Source organism: Chelonia mydas, chromosome 1 (genome assembly GCF_015237465.2).
Source record: "Chelonia mydas isolate rCheMyd1 chromosome 1, rCheMyd1.pri.v2, whole genome shotgun sequence".
Taxonomy (NCBI): Eukaryota; Metazoa; Chordata; order Testudines; family Cheloniidae; genus Chelonia; species Chelonia mydas.
In genome coordinates this window covers 209,136,548-209,160,829 of record NC_057849.1, presented here as the reverse complement: position 1 = coordinate 209,160,829, position 24,282 = coordinate 209,136,548, and the positions used below count along the sequence as shown (strand labels likewise).

The window sequence follows — 24,282 nt, the reverse complement described above, 5'->3', positions numbered from 1 at the left end:
AGAGGGCAGCATTAAGCTTCATTCATTCAATTATGTAGCTGTTTGAACCTTGTAAACAGGCAACTAAATGCAAAAAATGGCATCAATGCAACATTAAGGTTGAGAATTTAAATTCATAAATGAGGAAATTCAAATAGTAATGTTCTCCTGGGAGCATTAACTCATTCCCATATCCTATAAGCACATATGAAGATAACCTAATTGGTAATCAGAACTGTAGCATATGTGTGTGTGCTCTGAGTGATTTATTATTAGATAATTTAATTCTGAATTTCCTGACTGAGTTTAAATTCTCAGCCTCAATTTTTACATTAAGATAGGATATTTTGCATTTAACTTTCTTGGGTTTGGGCTTGTCTTTTTAAAGGCGGAAGAGAAGAGGGAAAGAGAAAGTGGGCTGAGATCCACTGGGGCTGCCACAAATCCTCTCATAATCCTATGAAGGGTTTTGGAGAGGGCTCACCTCCTTAACCACAAACAAAAACACACATATGTTCCAGATTTGATATGAACCTCTGAGCAAGCAGGTTCACTCTGAGAAACAGGATGTAAATGGGTCCTTAGCTCCCGGCAAACAGGAGCCCCACTTGGGAGGATGCCAACTCAGCCTGGCCTTTCGTCCCTCTGGCTGTGATCTGGTGCAAATGGAATCTCTGGAAAGCACACTCAGCTCTGATAGGTGCAGAAGATTGGTGGAGGAGTCAGGAGCCTTTTATCCACCTCAGTCATTCTGGATGAAGAGACTTGCTTCTGCTGCTGGAAGGGAGTTTGTTGCAACAGAGCATCAATCATTTGTCCCCTTGAGACTATAGAAGGCAGATTCCTTTCAGAAGGTGTAAGTGGTCTGATATAGCAGTCTAAAAGCTGCCTCAGAATTCTGTGAAGACCTGAGAACACAAAGCCCTGGAGAACAGGTTTTTTATCTAAACCTTGGACTTTTGGAAATGCCCTTTTGTATGAGTCAGGTTTCCCTGGGGACAGTATGAAAGATGTTATAAGGATTGCCATGTGTTTCTAATGTTTTTTTAACCAAATTAGTTATTGCTAGGACTGAGACAATGTTCTTGACTTCATGCATATTAATGGTCTGAGTTAAAACTGAGCAAATGATATGATAAAGAATGAAGCAGAGCTGAAATGCTCCATCAGTGAGTAATGTATTTCTGGTTAGTCCACAGGAATGTACAGACACCAGATAAGAAAAGGCTAAATATTTCTGGATTGGGTTAAACGGAGAAGGAGAAAAGATGGATTTGGCTTGATGACTCCCAATGAAAAGGATACAGGTGGAGATTTCTGGAGGATATTTTTTAAGTGTGAAGTTACTTTTTATTTTAAATACAGATACACCTCTGGATCCATAGCCCTGTGCTGGCTATATCCCAAATCACAGATCTAGTATTGCAATAATAGTATTGCATTTAGATCCAGCTTAGATTCCAAAATCCACAGCTTGGCCAATCTCACAAAGACTGGTTGTACTAAGTAAAGCTAGGATCTTTGAAAAGCAACAATGACAACTAAAACCTGTTCCCCAGTCTCTGATCATTGCATTCCATGGCTCTTTAACTCCACTTTAATACCAATTAATGATCTTTTATAAGTCCTTAGAAATCAGATGGCTTTGGGCAAGGTGGGCATTCCATGTAGGCCATGATGGGGGGACTTTATCCTGGGATGCAGTGACTCTGAAAGAGATTTGGGGGTAATGATGAATAATCAGATGAACATGATCTCCCAGTGTGATGGTGTGGCCCAAAGGGCTAATGGAATGCATAAACAGGGGCAACTTGGATGTATAAATAAGGGAATCTCAAGTTGGAGTAGAGAGGTTATTTTACCTCTGTATTTGGCACGGCTGGAATACTGTTTCCAATTCTAGAAGGATGTTGATAAATTGGAGAGGGTTCAGAGAAGAGCCATGAGAATGGTTCAAGACTTAGAAAACATGCTATATACTGATAGATTGAGTTTCTTGAGTCTATTTAGCTTAACAAAGAGAATATTAAGGGGTGACTTGACCACAGTCTGTAAATACATGCATGGGGAGCAAATATTTAATAATGGGCTTTTCAATCTAGCAGAGAAAGATATAATATAATCTAATGGCTGGAAGTTGAAATTAAACAAATTCAGACTGGAAATAAGGTATAAATTTTTAACAGCTAGAGTAATTAACAACTGGAACAACTTACGAAGGGGTGTGGTGAATTCTTCATCACTGACAATTATAAAATCAAGATTGGATCTTTTTCTAACAGATCGCTCTAGGAATTATTTAGGGGAAGTTCTATGGCCTGTGTTATACAGGAGGTCAGACTAGATGACTACTGTGGTCCCTTCTGGCCTTAGATCTATTAATTTTTGAAAAGAATAAGCAACAGAGAGAGAAATGCAGAAGTGTATTGGAGGATAGAGATGGCTGAATAATAGTATTAATTTTGTTAAATTCTTCAGCCCACTCCATTGGTGGATCTGTACAATGCTCGTGGTTGAGGCTTAGTCCCTGTTAACATATGGCCAAAGGATTATGGTTGTTCAAAGCCACCACATGCATACCAGCCCTACTTGGTGGCTATCCGGCCAAAGTTGATATTACTTTAGAATGGTACTTATGCCACCTGCTATTAGTAGAGGAGAGCACTTGAATTTGTAGTCATGGACCAACCTCATCTGCTCATCTCCAATATCACCATTGTGTACTTGGCATTTTTTGAAAGAAGGAAGCATCTGGGCTGAACCTCATGCCTATTGTGCAAACCAGGCATTGGAATTGATGTGGCTGAACAGCCCCTCCCCACCTTTTCACTACGGAGGCTCAACATTTCTGCTTCATAGAAGTTATTTCTCCTCTTTCTAATGATGATCCATATGGGCATAGAAATTGCTGCATTCCTCCTCCAAGTACCCTGGGCTCCCAGATCCCTTGTGCGCATACCAACCATCCACTTAAATGGAACAGAAAGTGCCTGCACCTGCCAAGCCACCTGAATAAAAAACAAAAAACAACTGGTTCACTCACCCCCAACTCTGTACCCTATGTTTTTATTTAATACCAAGTTCTAAACTAATTTTTCTCCTCAGGTTGGCATTAAAAGGAAATGCAGATGGCAAGAACTGTGCTGCTTTCCAAAGGAAGGAGAAGATCCTCCATGATAGCTGCCATTTTAAACGGATGGATCTTCAAGAAAAAATGCAACCCTGCTGGCTGGCTGAGACCCTACAGGATACTAGACAATGTGTTTTATAGAATGATACATCTTCTTGCACTCTGAGATATTTGGCTATAAATAATAATGGGTTTTATCCAAAGTCCAGTGAAGTAGATGAAAAGACCACCCTCCCTAAAATAGACTTTGGATTAAGCCTTCTAAGAAGATTCCACAGAAGCTAAAATACTCCGCAGTGATGTGTATCACTGACTGTATTAGGGGCAGCTGAGCATTGTCATACCTGAACTCCCTTGCTGTTAGATGTTTAAACCACAGTATATTTGATCAAACAAAGCATTATTTGATGCAGCATTAAAAGGGAGCAGAGAGGGTGGCTGGGACTTAGTGTGACTATATCTCAGCACATATGGCTATGGGGGTGGGAGGTCGTGTCACTGGGCAGTTCAGCCTCACTGCCTGGCCAGTTCAGATGGTTTCACAGTCACAAACACATCAGGCTGTTTATCTTTCACCAAGGCATGTATTTATTCGCCTCTTACATAGTAATACCATGTAATACAGTCTTACAGCAAGGATAGGCTTCCCTGCAGTCCCCACTCCCAAGCTCCGGCAACCCTCTTCCAAGCCTCCTTCTGAGTTGCCCCATGCCTCCTGTTTCCTCCCCTTATATTCTCCCCAATTACCTTGTTAGCTCAGTGATTGTCACCCAAGTGCTCACTCCTCAACTGAAAAGGTGTATAAGTGCCCTCAGCTCGGCTTGCAGCCTTCCTCAGACTACAGCAATATCAGTGATCAGGATGCTGCTGATATCTCCCTGTCACACACCTCCCCCCTTATTTCAATTGAGGCCCTTTCTTGCCTCCAAATGAGGCCTTCTTTGCTGCCCATATCTTACCTTCATGCCTCATTATGAGGTTGGGATTCCACCGGGGGTTCCTGTGCTCTTTGGGGATGGCTCTCATTGCACCACGGGTGAGGGTCTCCTGCCTTCCACCCATAGAAGTACACTTTGAGGGTGGAGGTTGCCCCCACAGCTCGGCCTTGGCCCATAGGTCATCACACCCATCACATCCCACTGGTCTTCCTCCCAGTTTACTTGGCTCTGGGCTTATATCTACCCAGGTGCACTGTCCCTCTAGGGCCACAATTTCAAGACCTCTCTCTTCCCCTGACTTATCTTGCCCTTGGTCTGGGACTGCTGGGTTAGGTTCGCCCAGCAAAGCTTCCATGTCAGGACCCCATCTCTCTCTTCAGCTTGTTTATTACCCTGTGTCTGGTCCAGGGCTTATTCCTTCTGGACGTCTGCGGAGCCTCCACCCTCCTTGTCTTCTAGGTATCCCTGTTCTGTCATTCCCTGCTTCATTGCCCCCATCTTGGATTTTTCTCCTCCCCACAAGTCCTCCAGTGTGCCACATCCTTCTGAGCTTGTTTTCTTATGCATAGGGTCATCACACACTGAACTTGGAGGACTCCCTGGAGGATCTACACTTATGGGCTTCTCATGTGGACCCACCAGTTGGGGTCCATTCCCCCACTGACTACCCTTTTTACCTAAGGGAAATGGGGTCCTGTCAGTCCCTAGCATTACTGAGTAAGGTAATGACTTTACCACCCCTACTCACTGCCATCAAAACTTCCCTTCTACTTTTAAGGGGATGACAGCCACAGGATAAGTGCTCTTTTCCCCATGTATACAATAGAGTGTTAGCGTTGCCCCCTCCTGTTGGCACCTGGGCATTCCATACGAGGGAAAACGCTGCTTCTGAAGCCACATCGGCCCTCGTTGTTCTTTGGCCTACATTGACTGGAATCATTCTTATCCCTAGGCCCCCTTTTACGCCTGTCCACAGAACTCCAGGAACCTGGAGTCCATGTAAGGGCAGTCTCTCTTTATGTGTCCTTTGCCCAGAACTGGTAGCAGACTACTGGTTCCTCTTTTGCCCCTGCATCTCCTTTCTGGGCTTCGCTGCACAGGGTCCTTCAAACTTCTTTCTCCTGCTCTCGGTCATCGGGGTACGGAGCTCTTTTAATGGAAAGTCCATCTCCACATACTCCTCTGTTAATTTCACTGCTGCCTCTAGTGATTCTGGCTGGTGCTTCTGAACCCAGACCCTTGTAGTCTCAGGAAGGCTCTGTATAATCTGCTCCAGAGTAATGGAGTTCATTAGGACTTCAGTGTCCCATCTATCCGGCTGCAACCATCGTGTGGCCCAGTCTGACAATTTCTGCTCAAAGCTCCTGGGGCATAGCCTGCCATCTCACATGGCTGCCCTGAACTTTTGGTGGTATTTCTCAGCTTACAGGCCAACTCTGTCCAAAGTAGCAGCCTTCAGTGTATCATAGTCTTTCGACAGGTGTTCGCTCAGGGCCATATAGCCTGCATGAGCCTTGCTGGCCAGATAAGGGACCAGCTGAAGTGCCCATGCAACCTTGTCCCATCTGGCACTGCTCAAACATTAATAAAAAGGCATCAGAGTCATCGCTTGGGGCCATTTTATATAGTCCCAGGTCCACTATTTGATTCCCAGTCCCCTCACTAGCACTCACCAGCCTTTGCAGGAGCTGTTGCTGTGACTGGGCCTGCTCTTTGATGAATTCTTGCAACATTCGTTGCCACTTGATGACAGCCAAACTTTCCATTATTTGGACCACCCAGTTCCTGAATCCAGTACTTTTAAGTCCCAGATCCAATGAATTCAGTGGGAGCGAGGTGCCTAAATACCTTTGAGGATCTGAGTCTAAAAGCCTCAGGGGCCTCAGAACATTTAGGTACCTACCACTCAGTGGAAGCCACATCCCTTAGTTAGGTGTCCAGACTTCCTTTACAAAGCATGGGGAGAGTTGGTGCCTAAGAATGGGATCCTCCAAAACCAGCACACTGAGCAGGGAGCTGCCTGAACTAGCCAGTGGGAAATGCTGTGGGGAGAGGCCAGGCCTAAGACCGCCCCCGCCCCACAAAGGAAACTACTTCTGCTTGGGATTCGCAGCCATGAACTTTCTTCTGGAGTTAGTCACCTCCGCCACGTCAGTCCTTTCTCACACACACAAAAGGAAGAGGAGGCAGCAGTGGTGCTGCCACTGCCCCCTTATCTCCAGAGCACTCACCCGGCATGTAGGAAATCTGAGTTCAAAGCATCCATTCTGCCTGACACGGAGCAGGGACTTGAACTCAGGTTTCTTATTTTACAGGTGAGTGCTCTAACTATGGGGCAATTGGCACAACCAACATCAACTCCTTTTCCTCTGTGTTTTGTGTGGTTTAGATGTGCTCTGAAAACAGCTACTGAATGAAGCCCTGCAGGTGAGATAGGTGGAGGAATGCCTAGTTTGTGAATCCTTCCAGGGCTTTGGTGTGAGCTAGGGTGCTGAGCAGCTCAGCAAAATCAGGACTCAGGTGATTGTGCACATGTCCACCTGCAGAAATTTACGCATCTAGAAGCAATTTAGAGGCCTCCAGGTTTAGGTGGCAGCTGAGTTTGAGGATCTCAGTGGCAAATAAATGCTGGACTTAGGCACCTAAAGTGGCAGTGAGGTGCCTAAGTCGCTTTGCGGATCTAGCCCTCAGTCCTTAGCTCCTTTCATTTAAGAAGAGCCTAGTGTCCTCAAGCAGACTGAACACACAAAAACAAAGACGCTCCAGAATGGAGAGGAACCCAGGTCTGTAAATCCTTTTCTTGTTTGAGGAGGGCAAAACAAACAAAATAGTGTCTTTCTATTCCCTTCTTCCCCAGAAGGGAACAATCCAATGGTAAATCTCCCGTTTCCTCCAGCAGCAAGAAACCCAGTCAAAAACTCACAGCTGGGCTCCTTGTTGCTCTCTGTAAGCATGATTTCCTCAGGAGCTATTGAAAGTACAGCACTTTTGAAAAGCAGGCCACTTACTTCGGTGCCTGAACATGGATTTAGGAGCTCAGCTTTATGCACCCTGTTATGTTTTTAGCGTACGTACAAGAAAGTTAGATTAAAAACAAATACTCTTCCTGGAAGGTTGGAATGTAACACTACTTTATTTCTTAGAATTCTGAATGATAATACACAAGAACCCAAAACAGAGAAAGACAAAGCAGGCTGCTCCCTAAATCAGTGAGGCACAACTCACTCCACCTGACCGTTGGCTGGCTCTCTGCAGACTAACTACTCAAGGCCCAGATTGCATGCTTCCCTACAGAACCCCCAAGCCTGCAAGCATGACCCGAAAGCTCTTTACAGATGTTAAGTGATAGCTTATAATTTTAATACAGATTTCAATACACCTCACATCCATTTTTTAAAAATAAACCATTATTGGACAAAACAATGTCATTATTAAAAGCAAAAGATGTGACTTTCCATTTTAAAACAGTTTCTTAGTCTGGAGTTAAAATCCTCTTCAGCTGTGGGACAAAGGGACAGTGCTCATGTGGCTTCAGAAGAGTGTAAAGCTATAGAAAAACATGCTATGACTATGAAACAATTAAATACAGGTGGACATTTCCAGAGCAGATAGCGCATTTTCTCAGGCCTATGCCCAAGTGGCAAAACACTTCAATCTTTACTGCTTCAGGGATGGGCTATAGGGGTTAATATCTAGAAGATTTTTTGTCTGTGACTTTGTTGATAAGCATCAATGGTTATACGAGTTGTCAGCTAACAGTTCTCTGGCTTTAGCACATTGAACAGCTCCAACTGGTTGCAAAAGACTCACAGGAAGTGAGGCTAGTGCCTGCAAGTGACACCATCCCCTGTGGGTGTGAAAGCAAGTCCTTCACTGTGTGAGAAGAGCAGAGTGTGAGCAGAGATGTGAAGTTGAACACGTCCTGTCACAGAAACTGTGGTTAGTGTCCGATGAGCCCATCACTCCAGGTTTCTTCTGCTTTTCTGACAACATAACTGAATTTTCTGCTTCCTAGTTAATGAGCTGAGAGAGAGAGAGCGAGAAAGACCCAGGCTTTAAAGGCTGGATCCAAATGCTACTTCTCCCTTCCTGGGGCTGCACTTCAGGCCCATCTGTAGTAGAACAGCCTTGTGCGTGGTGCAGGGGGAAGAGCAACACAGGTCAGAGAAAAATCAATGGAGTCTAGGCCCTGTTTATGGATATTTTTTCCCATTGAAACAAAATTTCTCTGTCACCTAACCAGAGAAAGAAGCAGCAGCACGAGGCAAAGAAACATATAATGAACTACTGGTTTGCTGAAAATGCTTATACTTTATATACTGAGTATATTGACAAGTGTAGTAGTGTTCGGCTTGTGTGAATTGAAGTGCATGTGTGAAGGTGCTTCAGATGGGATGTAAGAGCTGGTAAGACTGTTCCCCTTCCATGTTTTTTTTTTTAAGTATCTGATGCTTGGAGCTATCAGGTACATTCCCTAAAAACCATACATTTGCTCTTCATAGGACTGGCGAACAGCAAACATAGTACCTATCTTCAAAATAAGGAAAAAGGAGGACCCAAGGAATTATACACCAGTTGGCCTAACTTTAATACTGAGATACTGGTACAAATTGTTAAACAATCAATTTATTAAAACATAGAGGATAATTAGATGATAAGTAATAGCCAGCATAGATTTATCGAGAACAATTCATGCTAAACTACTCTAATTTCCCTTTTTGACAGGGTAACCAACCTAATGGATAGGGGGGAAAGTAGTAGATGTGATATCTGGACTTTAGTAAGGCTTTTGACACAATCCCACATGGCATTCTCATAAGCATACTAGGGAAATATGGTCTAGAGATGAAATTTCTATATAGTGGGTGCATAACTGGATGAAAGGCTGTACTTAAAGTAGTTATCAGTAGTTCACTGTCACACTGGGAAGAAATATCTAGTAGGGGTCTTGCAGAGACTAGCCAGCATCAAATTCAAGTATTTGTCTCTATTTTCATTAATGACTTGGATAATGGAGTGGAGAATATTTTTCTAAATCTGATGATGACACCAAGCTGGGAGGGGTTTGCTTTGGAGAACACCATTAGAATTCAAAATGATCCTGATAAACTGGAGAATTGGTCTGAAATCAACAAGATGAAATTCAATCAAGAAACGTGAAAAGTACTACTTACTCTTAGAAAGGAAAAATTAAGCGCAGAAATACAAAATGGAGAATAACTGGCTAGGCAGTAGTGCTGCTGAAAAGGATCTGGGCATTACAGTGGATCACAAATTGAATGAGTAAACGAAGTGATGCTGTTGCCAAAAAGGCAAATATCATTCCAGGCTGTGCCAACAGGAGCATCATATGTAAGACACAGGAAGTACTTTTGCTACTCTACTACTACTGGTGAGGCCTCAGCTGGAGTATTGTGTTCAGTTTTGGGCCCCTTGCTTTAAGAGAGACATACACAAATTGGGGAGAATCCAAAGAGGAGCAACTAAAATAATAAAAAATTTAGAAAGCATGACTTAAGAGAAAAGTTTGAAACAATAGGGCATGTTTAGTCTGGAGAAGAGATGGCTGAAGAGGGATCTCAAAAGTCTTTACATATGTTAACAGCTGTTATGAAGAGGACAGAGATCAACTGTTCTCCATATACACTGAGGGAAAGACAAGAGGCAATCAGTTTAGTTTGCAGCAAAGGAGATTTAGGTTGGATATTAGAAAAAGCTTTCTAACCATAAGGGTAGTTAGGCACTGGAACAGGTTAGCAAGGAAAGTTGTGGAAACACAGTCAGTGAAGATTTTTAAGAACAGATGTTCTAGGTACACTTAGTCCTGGCTTGGCAGCGAGGAATGAACTAGATGAGCTCTGGAAGTCCCTTCCAGGCCTAGATTTCTATGGTTATGATGACCCCCAAGTTCTCTGAGATGATTGTTTTAACAGTACACAGTGATGGGGTGAGTCAGAGAGAGAGAGAGGAACCAGCCCACACTTCTTTTCAAACTGATGACATAGCTTTAACCAGCATCTGATGACAGCCCCCTCCAGCACAGTTATTCCCCACTCCACCCTCCACTCCCCGCTTGGGGGTGTGTGCGTGTGTGTTTTCAAAACTTGTGGTTGTAAGTTAAGTTCTGAACATTTGAAAATAAATGATCATACCTGGTTAGTAGTGAATTTGTGCCCGTTGTAACTTGAGGCATGTTTGGTGGAGGCATGCTGAATTCAATCTTTCATAGCTTTAAAATTTCTAAACTGATTTTCTTCCAATTTTGTTTGATAAGTAGGTCTCATCCTACACAATAACAATACATGGCTTTGATTTCAAAGTGCTTTACAAAGAAGGTCAGTGTTGTTATCCCCATTTTACAGATGGGAAAATTGAGGCACAGAAATGCGAAGTGACTCATCCAAGGTCACCCAGCAGGCCAGTGACAGAGCTGGGAATAATAGAATTTAGGTCACTTTAGGCCCAGTCCAGTGTGCTATCCACTAGGCCAGGCTGCCTGCAAGACAAACTGTTTGAGGGTAGTATTGGAGTATAACTTTCTGATTTAACGAATGCTACATCATTTGGATATTATAGAAGTTTTAGATGTACCTTCTACAATCAAGGTAGCAATATGGTATCCATTATAACTTTTACCACCTCCCTATCCTCAATTGCTCATAATTTTTCAGAACTTTAACCTTTTGGGTTGAAATATTCCATGCTGGGTCTCCACCTGAGCTGAATTTTTAGAATTATTCTCACCATCATTTTTTCTTCTGTTCCCACTTTTCCATCATAATAATACAATTTTCACATATCCAGATGAAGACAGCATAAGACAAAACACAAACCCTGGGTACAACTGTTATTACCATACCACCACCTGCTTATCTCTTATCTCTATAATCAGCATGGACCATATTCAGTTGCACATTGACTGGTGAATGTGATGGGGAATGTAGGTGTGTTGATGGTGGGGCATGAGTATAAGTGAATATGATAAATGAGTTGTGCACAGGGGAGTTTATGTATGTGTGGGAGAGAATTTACCTGGCGATTATTTATGAACATAATAATGGCCCATACTGTGTCAGACCAATGGTCCATCTAGCCTAGTATCCCATCCTCCGACAGTGGCCAGTTCTAGAGGCTTCAGAAGGAATTAACAGAACAGGGCAATTTATTGAGTGATCCATTCCCTGTTGTCCGGTCCCAGCTTCTGGCAGTCAGAAGATTAGAGACACCCAGAGCATGGGGTTGTGTCCCTGACCATCTTGACTAACAACCATTAATGGACCTCCATGAACTTACCTAATTTTTTCTTGAACCCAGTTATACTTTTGTGCTTCACAACTTCCCTCTGCACAGAGTTCCATAGGTTGACTGTGCATTGTGTGAAGTACTTCCTTGTGTATTTGTTTTAAACCTGCTACCTATTAATTTCATTGGGTGACCCATGATTCTTGTGTTATGTGAAGAGGTAAATAATTCTTCCCTATTCACTTTCTCCACACCAGTCATGGTTTTATAGACCTTTATCGTATTCCCCTTAGTCATCTCTTTTCTAATCTGAGCAGTCCCAGTCCTTTAAACTTCTCCTCATACAGAATCTGTTCCATATCCCTAACCATTTTTGTTGTCCTTCTCTGTTGTTTTTACAATTCTAATATATCTTTTTTGAAGTTGGGTGACCAGAATTGCACACAGTATTCAAGGTGTCCCCTTACTACCTTCAGAGTGAAATCCTGGTTCTGTTGAATTAAATCCCAAACTCCTACTTTTCAATTTCACCATTAGCCTTTACAGTGTGGACTGGAGATGTGAGGGGAGCATGCTAAAGACTGAGAATATAGGGAACAATATGTGGAGGAAGGAGAATAACGGCTGTGTGGAGAGGTCTGGAGAAGGAAAATCAGGTGTAGCAGAGCTCCCTTTGGTGAACCACAGCTGAGCCATTGGAGCAGACGCCCTCTCTGTTCCTGTTTCTCCCTTTCTGACTCCAGGGGAGCAGCCAGCTGGCTAGAAGCAGAGGTGAAAGTAAGCCGGTCTGGTCCGGTATGGCATACCAGCAAGAGCCAGGACACCGTGCCGGGCCAGACCAGGCTGGCGCTTTAGAATCATAGAATTCTGTGATGTAAAGCGCACCCCGAGCCCTGCTGCCGGAGCCCCGGGGTAGCAGTGGCAGGGCTCCAGCGGTGATTTAAAGGGCTTGGAGCTCTGGTGCAGTAGCCCGGGGCCCTTTAAATCGCCTCTGAGCCCCGGGGCTCCCAGCTGTCTCTGCAGCTGGTAGCTCTGGGGGTGATTTAAAGGCTCGGGGGTTCCCCGCCACAGCCCTGGGGCCTTTAAATCTTGATTTAAAGGACCCGGGTATTTAAAGGCCCCGCCTCTTCCGGTTGAGGCCACGCCCCCTCCCCCGCTCAGGACTCCGGAGTACCGGTAAGTCCTTTAAGTTACTTTCACCCCTGGCTAGAAGACAGTTCCTGAATTTTTGAGCCTTGACATTATCCAAACCCATTGGAAGCAGAGGCAGTCATTGGCTCTGTTTAAGAAGAGTGACATGGGTTGTTCCCTGCTAATGTTTTTAAAAGGAAGAGAGAAACCCAGGGTCAGAGGAAAGTCAGTGAAAAGAAAATCTCAGCCTTTACCATTTCCCAGTGCAGGCAGGTATAAACATGGGGGAGGGAGGAGTTTTGGGGAAGTAGGGCCAGAAAGCAGCAATGAGGGAAGCTGCATCCTCTTGTATGGAAGCAGACAGGGACTGGATCCTGAATGGAGGACTATCACAGGGAGAGGAAGCCTTAGATGAACACCACAGGGCTAATCCAAGACTAGTTTAGGGAGCAAAAGTGGCAATTTGGGGTCTAAGAAGGCAGAAGAGAAATATAGTGAGAAGGCAAGAAAAGGTGTATATGTGTTTGTAATGGGGTTCACTCACCACATGAGCACCTCCTCATGGCCACACTTAGCATAGTGGCTGTCTCACCATTTAGCGCCCCATACCAATGGTTGCTCCATTATTGTGGTGGTATCTCTTCCTGCAACTTGGACCTCTGGCCAGGTCATGCTATAGTCCACCCCTGTTAGGGTACCTTCCAGAGTAACAGTCCAGTGACCTAACAGCAGGTCTTATGTCTCTCTCTCGGCTCCATGGTCCTTACTTCCCTTATCTCAAGGGGTTTCACCTCACTTTTCTTGGTGGCTGATAGGGGAACCCAGGTTCTGCCTCTACTCAGATTCCAGTCCAGGGACCCTGTGGCTGGCAGCTAAGGTCTTCTCCCTCAGACTCCTTGGTGCCTCCCTGAACCGCTTCCATCCCCCGGAGCATGACTGCAGACTCTACTTGTAGCTTCTTTCTTCTTCTTCTTGGCTTTTGTGGCATACAAGACTCACTTCCAGAGTGTTTTACCACCATGCACTATACTTTGTATCTTCTTCATGACTTAGAGTCTTGCACCTTTCCCGGTATCCTTCAAGAATTGCAGAAGAGCTTTTTTTTATTCGGCCTCATTTTCCTTGTATTCTTGATAGATGTTGCAAGCAAAATTTTGTTACTTTTGTAATTTTGTTACTTTAAGACCTCTGACTTTTCTATATAAATACTTCCTTTCACTGGTACAGTCTTTACAATCGCAAAGAATATGATCTATCATTTCCTGGACCTTACATGTTATGCATAATCCATCTTTATACTTGTTAATTAGAAATAAATTACTATTTAACCTGCAATGCCCTGTTAGAATTCTAAATGCAGCCACTTCAGTCTTCCTCTCAGGCCTTGGGTCATATCAACATTTTCAACGGGTGAGCATACGTCAAAGAATTTTCCCCCTTTCTTTCATTTGCGCACAGTTCTTGCCATTCCTTCCTTAGCTCATTTTTGAATAGGTGTTTAAATTCCAGTTTGCTTAAGGGGATTCCTAGGTCAACTTGTTCAAGATTAATAGCACTTTTTGCCTGTTTATCCACCAGTTCATTGCCTGCTATCCCTACATGTACCAGGAGCCATGCTATTTCTATGGTTATATCCAATTGTAACAGTTTGGTTGTTAGCAGTAATATTTCATTAAGAATATAATTTCTGTTGTCAGATTTACCACTGAATATTGCCTGCTGTCTGGATAAGGAATCAGTCAAGATGGCTATGGCAGCTAGCCACACATTTAAAGCCCAATGTAGTGCTAGAATAATCTCTCTTAGCTCAGCTGTAAAGATAGCTACGAAGTTAGTTAGCATTATGGTTTTCTTGACTCTGAGTGAAGGCATGTAGAAAGCTGTTCCCACTCTTCCTGTTCCTTCCTCTTTGAAGCTGTCTGTATATATTTGGCAGTAGTGTTCATACTTATCACCAGTTTATTGGTTTGCTATATCTTGTATATTTATCATTATTCTTTTCTCATTTCTTTCATTATATAATTCCATGTTTCTCTCGGGGGGATAAAGAATATTTCCCCATAGCTATAGATTTTTCAATCTTCTATTTCCATCAATGTTCCTTATCACATCTGTACTCTACTTACCTTGGGAATTCTGATTTTTTTTGTCTTACCCAACCTTCACTTAATTCCCAACAATCATTATATATCAGCTTTGTGATGTCATCTTCACTATTACTTAGTCAAAGGTCCAAAAGCTTCCTGGTAAGCGTGATGGGCATTTCACGGGCTACTATCTGTAGTACATACAGTGGCAGGGTAATAAATGCACCACATCAATATATATTGCCTGCGCTTGGATGTAGTCTAATCTTCTTAGATTTGCGTTCACTGCTAACCCAAAGGCCTGGCATCCATACTCAATAACTGGACTAACTTTCTAGCCTTACCACCATTTTCTTATCCACGCCACAGGATGTTCCACAGACACTTTTAAGTAAGTTAATTCTGCCTTTGGACTTATCTTTAATATTTTCATTGTGGTCCCTCCAAGTGAGCTTGTTATCAAATATCACACCTAAGAATTTGTAGTTTTTCATTACATTTATCTGTTGGTCATACAGATATAACTTTACATCTTTCTGGATTTTCCTTTTTTGTGAAAATCATTCCCTTCATTTTGTCTATGGAGAAGCTGAAGCCCCCATCTGTTTTCTCTTTTCTGCACTTCTCTCATGTGCATCGTTGAATCTTTTGGAGGTGCTTTCATGGTTTCTGCTTTTGGTCCATATGGCACAGTCATCAGTAAATAACATGATCCCTATTCCTGTACTCATCTCCTTAAGGAGGTCATTTATCATGATGTTAAGAAGGGTTGGCCTAATTACACTCTCCTGTGGAGTTCTATTTGCAATTGAATATATGTTGGAAAAAGGTTTCCCTAGTCAGAGATGTATAGTTCTTTTGCTCAAGAAGTCCCTTTTCCATCTGTACATTTTCCTGTAACACACATGGAGGATACTTTATAAAGAAGTCCTTCTCTCCATGACACATCGTAGGCTTCTTCCATGTCTATGTATCATGAATACTTCGGTATTCATGCTTTTTTATGCATCTGTCTGTATTTTTACAGTGTGATCAATCACATTCCTACCTCTTCTGAACCCACTTTGTATTCCTTCTATGGACCTATTTCTTTCTAGGTGAGCTACTAATGTCTCCATTACCGTTCTTTCCATAGTTTTATCTAAACATGCTGTGAGGGCAATTGGTCTGTATGCCTCAGGACCTGAGCACATCTTACCCGATTGCCTCACTGGGACAATAATTACATGTTTCCACTCATTAGATATTTCGCCTTTTAGCCATATGATATTATGGAATTTTAGTATCACCCTCATGCTTCCTTCACTTAGGAGTTAAAGCATTTCAAGCTTATTCCATCCTTACCTGGTATGGTGCTTTTACTCCTTATCACTTTCTGGAGTTCTCTCATACTAAAATTTTCATTAAAATAATATCCACATCCTCCTCCCACCTCTTCATCCTCTCATAATTATCCTTAATGAACGTTCTTTTCCTCTTCCTAATTTCTATCCTCTGATCCTTGTCATTGCTGACTTTTTGAAACATAGTGGCCCTCACATGCAGCCCCATGGCCTGACAGGAGCTGTCTCCCTCCCAAATACAGAAGTCAAACTACGCCTATGGATATTATCCTCCTCTTTGGTATTTCCTATTTCCTTAATATGTAATTAATTCCCTTCTCTCGGTAAATTTCCCAGCTGAATTTTATGGTATAGAAGCTAAAGAAGCTTCCATCAACTGCATTGAATCTGGTAGGTGCTCCATCATTTAATAGTACTAAATTATTCTCTTCAAAGAATAGCTCTAAACATTTTCCATTTTTATCATTTTTCTTACTTCCTCATAATCTGTTGTGACTATTCAGATCACCACAGATAATGAGCAGGCATGTGACATCCACAATTAATTCTTTCAGTTCCATAGCCTCTAGTTTCCTGCATGGGTTATAGACATTATAAAGTCTTAGAGGGGCAGAATTGCTTTGCATCAGTATCTCAGTAGCAGTATACTCGATACTTAGCTTCTGCTTCCAAGTAGTTCAGGTTCTACTTAATGAAGGTGCAGACACTACCACCCTTTCCTATTTCTCTCTGAGGTCTATATATACCATATCCCTGGATTTTATAGTCTAGCTTTTCTATTAGCCCAGTGTCTTGTGTGCACATTACATCAGACTTGGTTTTCATATCAGTAATATTTTTATTTAATTCCTGCCCATCTGCTATTAGACTGCAGGCATTCCAGCTGAAAATAGTCATTATCGTTCTTTTAACCTTCAATATTTCCTGCACTTCGGAAAATATGAAGTCATTCATTCACAACACTTTTCAGCAGCTTTAATTATAATTCTCATGTTCTCTGTTTTCTTTCAGCCTCTTTCTACTACAACCTTTTTGGCTTTATAATCACCACCCAGCCCCTCCCACACTGGGCTCAATTATCAATGAAATCAGGGGAGGCAAGCTCTCTCTCTCTTTCTCTCTCTCTCTCAGGTGCTGCCAGATATGTTAATTAGCCTCTCAGACCCACATTAACCCTTTCAGGGCCTGCGTGGGGGTACATACCCAATCAGAGTGTTCAGAGTGGGGAGAGAAAAAAAAACTACATGTAAGGAGTAGTGACGATAAATAAAATACTTGCTAATAGTTTATGGACTGCTAAAAATAGAAGACTATGTCACTAAAAGTATGCTGATTGCAAGGTTTTGGGGTCCAAAGACCTGAACTTCTATTAGTCTGATGTGTTAATCCAAATAAACAATTAGACAAAAATAAACTGCAATTAATATATTTTGGAGATATTTGGAATATATGTATCTGTGGAATGGGGAGGGAACAGTAAGACAAGAACAAAAATACCATTGAACTGTAGCTAAATACAGACTGAAATGAAGAGTCTTCCATGAATTAAAAACATTTTCAGAATTCTCCCACACCTTCCCTTTCTGTAACTCTGAGCTTCCAGATCTGTCTGTACCACTGAACTAGTCTAGGTCCAGCTGTTCTCCATCCTAGGCTCTCCAGGCCCCACTGAAAACAGCAGCCTTCTGCCAGCAGGAACCCTGGTAAACAGAACAAGTGAGACTACAAAGAAAACCTCCTTTCCCCTGATCACCAGCTCTCTCTAGTGTCAGTTCACAAAAATTACAAGTATGTAATATAATCTTCCCCTACAGGCAGCAAACCAATACAAGAATGATTGTGCTTGTGTTTTTGTTTCATTTTTTAAAGTTTCAAAGCCTGATTGTTCTCTCATGTTGGTGTAAAGCAGAAGTAACTATTGAAATCTGTGGAGTTGCACTGATGTAAAAATGATGTAAGCATGGTCAAAACCAGAGCTGTAATCTGACAGGGGAATGCCCCTCCTAACTAGAAAAAACAAGGAGGAGTCCAGTGGCACCTTAAAGGTCCTTAAAGGTGCCACCGGCCTCCTCGTTGTTTTTGTGGATACAGACTTACACAGCTACCCCTCTGATACTTGCCTCCTAACTAGAATGCTGGGACCTTAGCACCTCTCTGTTACATGATATCTCGTCCTCAGACTAGCCAGGCTGACAAAGTTCTGGCTCTGGCATGGGGATCCCAGGAGGAGCAGAAGTTATCTGCTGTCCTTTAGAACCATTCCTTCTGTGACCAAGGGAGCTGTCCATGTGCTCTAAGACAGGAGATAAATTATTTAGGCTTGCAATGCCTCCCAGGGTGTGGCTGAGGTGGGCAGAGGGTTAATCCTAGGAAAGCAACATAACCTGGTTGTGGAACACTTTGGCTCTCTGACAGAAAGTTAGTCACAGCAGTCCTGGCTCTGTTGGAAGATTGCAGCACCCCTGATTCTGGTGTCTGGCTTCTTACACCAAGCCATGCTGCACATGCCATAGGAAACAGGATTGGGCGAAGGAGCTGATCTGGCAGTTGGATAAACACAATGCAGTGTCCCTTTGCCTTGGAGAACCAAGGTACTTGTGGTGCTGATCTGAAACTTAAGAGAACCAAATAAAGTTGTGGAGTGTGTCTCCTTCTTGCCCCGTCCATTTCCCTGTTGTGAGCATAGGAGTAGGATTTTCTGTGATGCTGGGGTGGGTGGAGTGTAGACGGTATTCATGGTTCACATCTTCCTTGGTGTGGAAACTCCATCTGCTAGTTGAGAATATAGTCAATTTCCAGTCAAGTTAGCTCCCAGTGCTGTAAATGTATTTCAGCAAATGTCTGGTGTAGCAGAAACTCCAGTCAGGTCTTGAAGTTCAACAACAGCATAAATCTGCCTGGTCCACTTTCAGAGCTGACCAACCCCCTCCATTCAGCAATGGGTGGGTTTGACCTTCAGCAGAAACATCTCTCTGGCATAGATCGCCGGATCTCCTCTTCTATTCCATTCTGGTGCGTTGAAAACCACTATGTTTTCCAAATGTTGGCCAGCCTTTAAAGAAGACATTGCCAACCAGTAATGAAGCCCCAGGACCCTCTGAAGCACCCTATCAACATTTTAATTTTTTTAAATTATCGGTAAATTTTCCTTACCATTAATAGCCTCTGCTCCTTCCTCATGGACTGCCAGAAGTTGTCTGGGAGGCAAGGATAGTCTAACAGTTGTAGTCCTGGAATGCTGAAAGGTATCAAAATTTTGGCTTTCTACAGCAAAGTTATATTACATGGGGGGATTTCTCAGCTTCTTTGAAAGGAAAAAAAAATATAGTGCTATCCTTGTATTTGAAAGGACAGGATCTTCAGCGCCTGAGGTGAAACCATGCCACCGGGGGGGCAGGAGCAGCACTACAGAGACAGCAGAGGAAGAAGGACCCTGGAAGAGCTGCTCATAGGGATGGACAGGAGGAATTGGGAGAAGTTTGAGTTCCTCAGGGCATGGGAGGATTTCGCTTTTCAGCAAGAAGAGACACTAATGAACCGGTTCATGTAGCAGAAGGCTCGCCAGAAGGAATTGGGAGCATTCCCTAAGGGAGAGGCTCATTGAACTAGTGGCTGAATGAGTTTGGGATCTGCCTGCAGCCTAGGCCCCTGAACATGTCCATAAATCTCCACCTCCTCCGAGGGTGCTGCTAAGCCAGAGACTCATCTTTCAAGAACTATCCCAGTGACCAGGAGGAGAACATGGAACCTGCAGGAGTTCTGGGACCACACCCTCCACTGGTAACCCAAACCCCTCACATCCAGTAGGGGAACAATGAGCCTGCAGTAGTCCCTGAACCCCACCAAGTACCTGCCCCCCCAAGCCCTGTGGAGGAAACATCCCCAGTTTTCTCCCCTGTCATTCCCTCCTTGTCAGGGGGAGGACAAGGAGGCAGGTGCAGAGACAGTAACATCTGACTGGTGTTCATGAATGAGTTCCCTTTGTGTTTTGAAGATTTTTTGGTTGATCTTTCTTTTTAAAGAAATTTTAATTACACATTCTATCTAGTACTTTTAATAAACGTTGTCTTTTCCTTCTCTTGTGTGTGGACCCTCCTTCCTAGTGTGAGAAACAGACGACATGTTGGGTGGTCCCACACCCAACCCCAACCCCCCAGCTTCAGAAATATCCAAGTCCCAGGAATACACAGGAGGGAGAGGGGAAATGCAATTAAAGAAATGCAGAAAGCACGCTAGTTTTCAATGCGGCAGAACTCTACAACACAGAAAAGGATTAGATGAAAGTCTCTACAGCTTTGTGTGCATGCAAACAATCAAAACACAATTCCAGTTACAATTCAGGCAATGGCAGCATCTGCCACTACCCTGTACATAAACAGCACCTCCCTCCCCAACTGTAGCAGGGATTGGTGCTGTATAACAGCCGATAAGTGCAGTTAGCACCACTGATAATGAATGGTTAAAAAAAACAAGAATGGCTGAATACCTTTCTCTCCACTCCCACCCCGCACAGCAAATCTTCATAAGGTCATTCCAAGAAATTTAGTGCTCCTGATAACAAAGGTTTGTAAGCACATTTGAATAGTGAGGAGCCTTAGTATGTTCACTGTTCAGTATTTGAAAATGTTGTCATGTTTGTTCTTTTCGGGGGGAGCTGTTATGAACAGCAAGGGAGTTTGTTCTCTGCCTTAATCTCTGTAACTAGAGTCAATTCTTGAGGCAGAGTTGCTCTCTGGGAACTTGGCACTGATGACAGAGGGATTTGCCTGGATGCTAGTTATGGCCACCTCTATTCAGGGACTGCTGTCTACAGTGTAAAATAATCAACTTGCAGTAAATGTATGTACCCAGATTCCATCACTGATTGCTCCTCCAATAAGAAGCTGACTTGCAAGTCCCTGGACATCTGCTTCTGCTCAGCAGAGGGATGACATGCATCTCCTTTCTTCTCCATCATCTAGTAACCTTCTCTCACTCCCTTTTTTGCAGCAGCATTATTAATCCTGTGAAGTAGGATACTCCTCTTCAAGCATGGATTACATCTGATAATGAGTCTCAGGGCAGCAGAATTCACTGCAATTCAACACGGAATGCAAGAAAGAAAATTCAGGGACTTAGAATCATAGAATCATAGAATATCAGGGTTGGAAGGGACCTCAGGAGGTCATCTAGTCCAACCCCCTGCTCAAAGCAGGACCAATCCCCAACTAAATCATCCCAGCCAGGGCTTTGTCAAGCCTGACCTTAAAAACTTCTAAGGAAGGAGATTCCACCACCGCCCTAGGTAACGCGTTCCAGTGTTTCACCACCCTCCTAGTGAAAAAGTTTTTCCTAATATCCAACCTAAATCTCCCCCACTGCAACTTGAGACCATTACTCCTTGTCCTGTCATCCGCTTCCACTGAGAGTAGTCTAGATCCATCCTCTTTGGAACCCCCTTTCAGGTAGTTGAAAGCAGCTATCAAATCCCCCCTCATTCTTTTCTTCCGCAGACTAAACAAGCCCAGTTCCCTCAGCTTCTCCTCATAAGTCATGTGTTCCAGTCCCCTAATCATTTTTGTTGCCCTCCGCAGGACTCTCTCCAATTTTTCCACATCCTTCTTGTAGTGTGGGGCCCAAAACTGGACACAGTACTCCAGATGAGGCCTCACCAATGTCGAATAGAGGGGAACGATCACGTCCCTCAATTTGCTGGCAATGCCCCTACTTATACATCCCAAAATGCCATTGGCCTTCTTGGCAACAAGGGCACACTGTTGATTCATATCCAGCTTCTCGTCCACTGTAACCCCTAGGTCCTTTTCTGCAGAACTGCTGCCTAGCCATTCGGTCCCTAGTCTGTTGCGGTGCATTGGATTCTTCCGTCCTAAGTGCAGGACTCTGCACGTGTCCTTGTTGAACCTCATCAGATTTCTTGTGTCATTTTAACAAAATGTTATTATTTAAGCATACAGTCTCTTAAACTGGAGTATATCATTAAGCAAAAAAAGCCATTGTGTGCAGTTTACCATAGACCCAACTTTCCCATTTGCTAGATGTCTGATCAGTTCACTGCCATCAAGTCCAATGGAAGCACCTGAAGCGCAACCTATCCATTGTATGGACTAGGGTCTTGACCTGTGAAAATGTAAAGGATTAGACTGTATATATACACTTCTTGTATCTCCTGAAATGTGTGAGAGATGGCTGGTTTGCACTCTTTGTTTAACTGGACACTTTCAACTTGATCACATTTCTGTCTAAAGTTTTTTTCATTTAATGTTGTGACAAGTAACCCATAAGAGGTGTAAAACTGCATGGGATTAGAGAAAATTTTAATTTTTCCATTTAATTTGTCTACTAAGTACATTTAATAATGCTCTTGTGTCGTCATTTGCTCTGCTGGTGGACAGCTGAATTTAGTCTGATGCATTCGTATGGGCACATGAAACCCATTCACTGCTCTGGAATCCTACATGTATAGTTTTCCCTGGACTCTGCAAAAGCGTATTTAACAGTAATTGTCATGAAGGACCTTCTGATGTTCCAGAGTTTGGGTGGATGCTGCAATATAAGTATTTCTCATTTAAATGATTATGCAATAAAATGTCACTGAATATTAAATGCAATGCATTTATGAATTTCTATTATATACAACAATTACAACTACATATAAAACACTACCTTAAATAAATGTTAAGGTTGCAAAGTCTAGCATTCAAAAATTGGGCAATGCCAGAATTAAAGTTGCTCATGCAGTCTTAATTTATCCCACGTGGGCATATGTATTTTGAAAGAGTCTTTCTCATCATCATAAAAGAGGTCTGTAGCAGAGCCAAAACCCCACACTTCTGCCTTTCATTTACATGCTTTGACCACAGGAGAAAGTCCTTTCTCTTTTTGCAACCCTCTGCCTCATTTACTATCTAGCATATGCATTGAAAGAGTCTAGAGTCCCATAGAACAAAGAATATGCGATCAAATAATTAACATTTTTTCATAATTACAAGGTAACCTAAATTCTGGCATTTCCATTTAAGTGATGGGCTCTGAAACTTTAATGTACTTTTAATGTAGTGGGTTTTGAATGTAATTTTAATATTTTAACAGAAACATTAAAATACACTAAATTTCTGTTATCTGGAATGACATTGACCTCACACATAGGTCATCAAAAGGATTTCAACAGAGGATTTTGAGATCCACAACACAAATCTTTACCTTTTGAGCTAAAGAAGTAACTAACAACAGTGGTAGGCTGTTATCCTCCATATGGTCTAGTTGCGAGAAGGGAACACTGCATATGCTTTGCAAATGGCTTACAACTATTAGGTACTGTATGCTAGACAGTAGAAAGTTGGTAACCAGAATATCTGGGTTATCTTCACAGCTGTGGAAGAGAGTGGGCTTTAGTAGTTAAGGACAGCACAGTCAGGCTCACAGATTTGGCACATTCATCAGGGAAGGAAGTGTGGCTGTGAGTGAGACCTGAGTCTGATGCCTAAATATACTTTTATGTATAATTTCACCAGAATTCAAGTTGCGTTCCCTTCATTTTGCATGGAATATCCCAGTTGATGTGAAATTATGTTAAACCTGCTAAACCAATTTGTCACTACCATCCAGGATGTCTTAGATCTCCATCAGAGTGGCCCTTTGCTCACAAATCCATTTGTATCAGGAGTTGCAGGTATCAGCATGCATTCCCATCATCTTATAAGCAGCACAATTTTCTCCTTGCTTCCTTCCTTTTATTTTAAAACTGAAAAACAAACCAACACAAAGATAAGGGAGATCAAAGTATAACTTGGTTCTACAACACCATAAAACATAAACAGAGAAACAAAGAAGAACAGATGCTTTCTTGGTACCACCTTACTTTCAGAGGGACTGAGACTTGGAGGTCAGGTCCCCAAAGGCCACAGAGATGGGGCTTCCTTTGGGTCACACAGAAGGGGGGCATCTCACAGGATCTGCCATTATTGATGGACTTCACACATTCTTTATGGTTTTTAACCCTTCTGTGCCTCACTGGTGGCTACCCAATTGGAAATTAAAGGTCCCATGGAAAGAGTAGAGGTGTCCATGAAGTATCCTGGCCAACATTCCCCCTCTCAATAAAATGGGTTGCTATTCTTATCATTGTTACAAAATCTCAGCCTTTTGGAAATATATTGGCTGATTGGAATTTGTGAATGAAAGATGAATTATGGATCAAGCTTGCAATGTACTGGGAGGGGACACAAAGCACTGCAAAATGACTCTGGAATTATGTAGAATATTTATCCTGGTGGAGAGAAAAACAAGGACCTGTGATTGCTCTCTTTGAATCGATGATAAAACAAGCATTGGGTTTGCCTTTCCACTGTCTTGCACCTCATATGGAGAGACAAGGTGAGTGAGGTAATATCTTTTATTGGACTAACTTCTGTTGCTGAGAGAGTAATGTTTTT

The 24,282-nt window shown here is 42.8% G+C and overlaps 1 long non-coding RNA gene across 1 annotated transcript; it reads left to right on the top strand.

Moving 5' to 3' along the window:
* The first annotated feature begins 558 nt into the window (after nt 1-558).
* On the top strand, nt 559-5,369 carry LOC122462211. Its single transcript, XR_006284628.1, has 3 exons — nt 559-835; nt 1,172-1,286; nt 3,085-5,369. It is a non-coding gene; the product is annotated as an uncharacterized LOC122462211 (long non-coding RNA).
* Nucleotides 5,370-24,282: the final 18,913 nt, after the last annotated feature.